Source organism: Trachypithecus francoisi, unplaced genomic scaffold (assembly GCF_009764315.1).
Source record: "Trachypithecus francoisi isolate TF-2019V2 unplaced genomic scaffold, Tfra_2.0 Lachesis_group11, whole genome shotgun sequence".
NCBI lineage: Eukaryota > Metazoa > Chordata > Mammalia > Primates > Cercopithecidae > Trachypithecus > Trachypithecus francoisi.
Window position 1 is genome coordinate 120877563 of NW_022681456.1, and position 6000 is coordinate 120883562.

Genomic DNA, 6000 nt, shown 5'->3' on the forward strand with positions numbered 1-6000 from the left:
AGGCGGGCGGATCACGAGGTCAGGAGATCGAGACCATCCTGGCTAACACCGTGAAACCCCGTCTCTACCAAAAGATACAAAAAACTAGCCGGGCGTGGTGGCGGGCGCCTGTAGTCCCAGCTACTCAGGAGGCTGAGGCAGGAGAATGGCGTGAACCCAGGGGGCGGAGCTTGCAGTGAGCCGAGATCGTGCCACTGCAGTCCAGCCTGGGGCACAAAGAAAGACTCAGCTTAAAAAAAAAAAAAAAAACCTCACATACACGGCTCTCGCAGAGCTCAGGCGAGCCCGAAGGCAAGGCTTGGGAGGTGGCCCTCAGGTTTGGGTGTGCCATCTATGATAACAGCTAAGAGATCTGAAGCCACTGTCTGGGTTCAAACCTCAATTCCAACAGCACTTGCTGTGTGATGTTACACAACGTCCCCAGCCTCTCTGTGGTTCAGTTTCCTCACTGTAAAAGGACCACAATAATAGAGCTGCTCTAAAAATTAAGTGAATTAGTGCATATAAGGTATTCAGAACAATGCTTGGCACATGGAGAAGTTCAACAGACACGTATTGAACAGAGTAACTTAGCAATTAGTAAATACACTCATGCAGGCCAGGCACGGTGGCTCATGCCTGTAATTCCAAAACTTTGGGAGGCTGAGGCCAGAGTGTCACTTGAGCTCAGCAGTTTGAGACTAGCATGGGCAACACAGCTGAAAGAAATCAGGCACATTCCTCAGTCCTGGGCCCAGTACAAACAACATATATCTCTCAATTTCCTGGGCCCAGTACAAACAACATATATCTCTCAGTTTCCTGGGCCCAGTACAAACACCATATATCTCCCATATCTCTCAACTTCCTGAGCCCAGTACAAACACGTCCCATCATATATCTCAACTTTAGAAAACGCCACTGGAAAAATCCTGATAACGACACAGCTGTTTGTAGTTTTACTGAAAGCACGGGAACCAATAGATCACTGCTAAATGTATAACATAATATGTTAACCAATTGTAATGCTGTAACTTACAGAATTCCCTTGTTCCTCTGTAACCTTAAAAGTCCCATTTACATTGGGCTATAAAAAGCGAGTGCAGGCATTGTTCGGGGCCCTCTTGTATGTTGTGGAACGGAGGGACCAAGTTCGAACTTGCAGTAAAGATCCTTGCCGCTTGGCTTTGACTCTGGAGGTCTTCTTCGGGGAATAAACGGTCTGGGCATAACACAGCAATATTCCATCTCTAAAAATGTGTTTGTGTAACATATATGAATATACACACTCATATATTGACAGTATATTTCTAATATACAAAATAGCTGGAGGCCGGGCGCGGTGGCTCAAGCCTGTAATCCCAGCACTTTGGGAGGCCGAGACGGGCGGATCACGAGGTCAGGAGATCGAGACCACCCTGCCTAACATGGTGAAACCCCGTCTCTACTAAAAAAATACAAAAAACTAGCCGGGCGAGGTGGCGGCGCCTGTAGTCCCAGCTACTCGGGAGGCTGAGGCAGGAGAATGGCGTGACCCCAGGAGGCAGAGCTTGCAGTGAGCTGAGATCCGGCCACTGTACTCCAGCCTGGGCGACAGAGTGAGACTCCATCTCAAAAAAAAAAAAAAAAAGCTGGAATACAGACTTAACTATTCACACTGGTTACTTTTACAGAAGGGGGAATGCAAATTTCAGCTTTTTACCCCACCATATATTCTTGTATCATCTAAAATATTTAAGCCAATTGTATGTATAAATTTGCCCCAAAAACATAGCAGAACAATGTAGTTTGACTCAAAAATCTTCAAATCATGATGGAATTGTTCTGTGAAAGTAAAGTTATAGAGATGAAAAGTCTCCCTCCAGCCTAAATGCTCTTTCACATGATCTATATGACACAAACCAATGCAGACCCCCCAATCCTTTCCCCACTGTCATAAGAATTTTTCAGTGAACTGTATTCCCCTTTACAAACTAGATGATAGAGTTACCAAGCAGGAACGTGGATCCACTTCTGCTTTTTCTTTTTTTTTTTTTTGAGACGGAGTCTCGCTCTGTCACCCAGGCTGAAGTGCAGTGGCCGGATCTCAGCTCACTGCAAGCTCCACCTCCCAGGTTTACGCCATTCTCTTGCCTCAGCCTCCCGAGTAGCTGGGACTACAGGTGCCCGCCACCTCACCCGGCTAGTTTTTTTTTTTGTATTTTTTAGTAGAGACGGGGTTTCACCGTGTTAGCCAGGATGGTCTCGATCTCCTGACCTCGTGATCCGCCCGTCTCGGCCTCCCAAAGTGCTGGGATTACAGGCTTGAGCCACCGCCCTGGCCCAGTTCTGCTTTTTCAAAGCCCAATGTTCCTCACATAATAGCAATGCATTCTTCAACCGGTCAACTGCCCCCAACACCTGAGCTCTCTGTTGTACACAACTCAGCGAGGCCTGGGAGAAAGCAGGTGCAAATTTCACTTACTCAGTAACAACACATCCCACCTGATTCCTCTGCTGGGCTAGTTCTCAAGTCATCTTTTTCTAAGCTTTCATTCGGCTCTACCACACGTACCCAGGCTGGGTAAAATACTTTACCAGGTTTTTTTTTTTTGAGACGGAGTTTCACTCTGTCACCCAGGCTGGAGTGCAGTGATGCCATCTTGGCTCACTGCAACCTCTGCCTCCCGGGTTCAAACAATTCTCCTGCTTCAGCCTCCCAAGTAGCTGGGACTACAGGCATGCCACCATACCCAGCTAATTTTTGTATTTTTAGTAAAGATGGGGTTTCACCATATTGGCCAGGCTGGTCTCAAACTCCTGACCTCGTGATCCACCCGTCTCGGCCTCCCAAAGTGCTGGGATTACAGGCGTGAGTCACCGCACCTGGCCTACTTTACCAGTTTTATTCCTGAATGAAACCTGTTATTACTATCAATAATGTCAATCAGTGCCATTTCATTCACCGTATGACACACACATACAAAGCACTTCATACTCGCTCCATCTATCTGGCTTTTCTGCAATGGCCACAGTGTTCCCCATCTTACATGAGAGGCACAGAGAAAGACAATGACTTCTCCAAGGTTTTGTAATTCACAATCAGTGGCAGAACCAACATGCCCAACCAGGTCTGGCCAAGGCCTGTGTTTCGGCCACACCACCTGGTTGCTGCCCCTAAGGCTCAGTGGGCAACTAACAGATCACTCCGATTGCAGAGGCTTCAGAAATGCCTTCCACCGTGGTACAATGGACGGTTCGCTCTCAGGAGGGGAGGCAGGGGTGGGAATCAGCCCACAGTTCTGCTAGGTTTCTCATGCAGGGTACAGACTATGCATTCTGTGCCTTGCTTTGCAGGTGAAATGTCTCCTGCCCCCTGTACAACAGCTTTCTTTGTCCTCTCCACATAAAAGTACAACTGAGTTCCTCAGGGGCAGGCAGTGATCACTGCCCCGTGCCACACCTGACTGATGTCCAAACAAGTGGACACACAAGCTCTTCTCTTATGACCCAGGCTGCCCCCATCTGCTAAGGATCGAAAACTACACACAGGATTTGCAGAACATGAATGACACGGAGATGACTGCTTTATCTCTGTTGAAAACTTACTGCACTGTCCTAAAAATCAGCATGCAGGAAAAGCTGAGCATTTGAGTCTGGCTGGCTGTAATCTTCAGCTGCTGAGAAAGCCTAAGCTGCTCGGTTCCACTGTGGAAATCCAAGTCCTCCCTCAAAGTCTAACTCAAGTACACCTCCTCTGCGGTGCCCGCCTCCTTCCTCCCTTTCACAAGCACGTGTTCCCTCTGCAGTCCCAGAGCATTCTATCGCCACCTGTGGAGCCACACTGACCCAGCCTACAGCCAGTTCAGTGCACACCTGCCTCTCCCTGTGTGTACCTGCAGGCCCACCTGGGCTGGAAGGCTGCCTCCTTCTCCACACAGAGGCGGCACTCAGGAACTACTGAATGAGGGAGGGAGTGGATGAGCAAGATCAGCCAAGGGCCACAGAGAGTGGCCTGCAGCTCCCAGCAGGAACAGCCCCTGCCCTGCCAATCCGGAGGTGCTGGCTCTGTTCTCAGCAGGGCCACTAAAAGCTCCGTTATAACAGCTCTAGGCCACAACGATCAACTTGGTGTCAGGCCCTAGAGACACCAAAACTCCTAACAAATAAAGAGGCCGTGTATGCAGCATGCTGGTTAAAAGCACAGGCTTCAGAGTCAGAGCTTCAATTCCACTTATTATGTGACCTTGAGCAAGTTACTCAATGCATCAATCTCATTTTGTCACCGGCAAAATGAGGACATTATCTGCCACACAGTGTTGCTGAAAAAGTAAGAGAGGTGACAGACGCAAAGTGCTTGGCACTTACTTACTCTTACTGGTTTATTACAAAGAAGAGAACACAGGAACAGCCAAATGCAAGAGATGCACAGGGCACACCACGGGGCAGAGAGCTCGGGGCTCCCATGCCATCCCTGGAAGTGCCACCACCCCAGCACCAACTAAGTTCACTAAAGCAGAAGCTCTCCAAACCCAGTATTTAGAGGGTTTTATGGAGTTTTCATAACATAGACATGATTAAGTCATTGGCCACCCATGACTAGCTCAATCTCCAGCCTGTCTCGTCTCCCCTCCCAGAGGTAGGGGTGGGGCTGATATGTCCAACTCTTTACTCATGACTCATCTTTCTGGCAACCAGCCCTAATCCTGAACCTGTCCAGGGGCCCGAAGCCACCTGTCATCTCATGATCATACAAAAGACACTCCTATCACCCCAGAGATTCCAAAAGTCTTAGAAGCTCTTGTGTCAGGTATTGAAACCTAAGACCAAATATTATAACCAATGATGTTCCTATCGCTCAGGATATTACAAGGGTTTTAGAAGCTCTGGGCCAAAAACCAGGAAGAATACTAAATATATACACTATTGTACTATGTAGCCCACTATCACAATAATTTTTTCTTGAGCGAGTCTACCTCTGTTGCCCAGGTTGGAGTGCAGTGGTGTGATCTCAGCTCACTGCAACCTCCACCTCCCAGATTCAAGCAATTCTTGTGCCTCACCCTCCTGAGTAGCTGGGACTACAGGTGTGCAACACTACAACTGACTAATTTATATATTTTTTAGTAGAGACGGGGTTTCACTGTGTTGGCCAGGCTGGCCTTCAACACCTGGCCTCAAGTGATCTGCGCGCCTTGGCCTCCCAAAAATATGGGATAAGTCACGAGCCACCATGCCTGGCCTCACTATCACAATAATTATACTGAGATTATCCTTGTCTTCCACAGTAGGACATCTCCCTGTCTTTCACACAATCTAGAAGAATGAGCTAAAACATAAACACAGTAACCTCCAAGGAGCAGGGACCAGGGTGGAGAAGGGCAAGGTAGGGGATTGCTGGGTTTTGTTCTAAGCCTTGTTAATTTCTGACTCTTAGAGCTGTATGCCTGTACACCTTTGATAAAAATGAGTATTTACCTGTAATCCCAGCACTTTGGGAAGCCAAGGTGGGCGGATCACGAGGTCAGGAGATGGAGACCATCCTGACTAACACGGTGAAACCCCGTCTCTACTAAAAATACCAAATATTAGCCAGGCGTGGTGGCGGGCGCCTGTAGTCCCAGCTACTCAGAAGGCTGAGGCAGGTGAATGGTGTGAACCTGGGAGGCGGAGCTTGCAGTGAGCTGAGACCACGCCACTGCACTCCAGCCTGGGCGACAGAGCGAGACTCCATCTCAAAAAAAAAAAAAAAATTTAATTTTTAAACAAAATCTGATACTTGACCAACAACAATAGTATATTAAGTGATATGGTTTTTTGTTTTTGTTTGAGAGAGGATCTTGCTCTGTTGCCCCGGCTGGAGTGCCGTGGTGCAATTCTAACTTACTACAGCTTCAAATTATTGGGATCAGGTGATCAACCTCCTGAGCAGCTAGAACCACAGGTGTGCACCATCACGCACGTTTTTTTTTTTTTTTTTTGGTAGAGGTGGAGGTCTCGCTATGTTGCTGGTCTTAAACTCCTGGCCTCAGTGGATCCTAC

At 48.0% G+C, this 6000-nt stretch overlaps 1 pseudogene; it reads right to left on the reverse strand.

The window, feature by feature from the left end:
• Positions 1 to 331, reverse strand: part of LOC117090908 — a 52194-nt pseudogene extending 51863 nt beyond the window's left edge.
• Between the last annotated feature and the right edge of the window lie 5669 nt (positions 332 to 6000).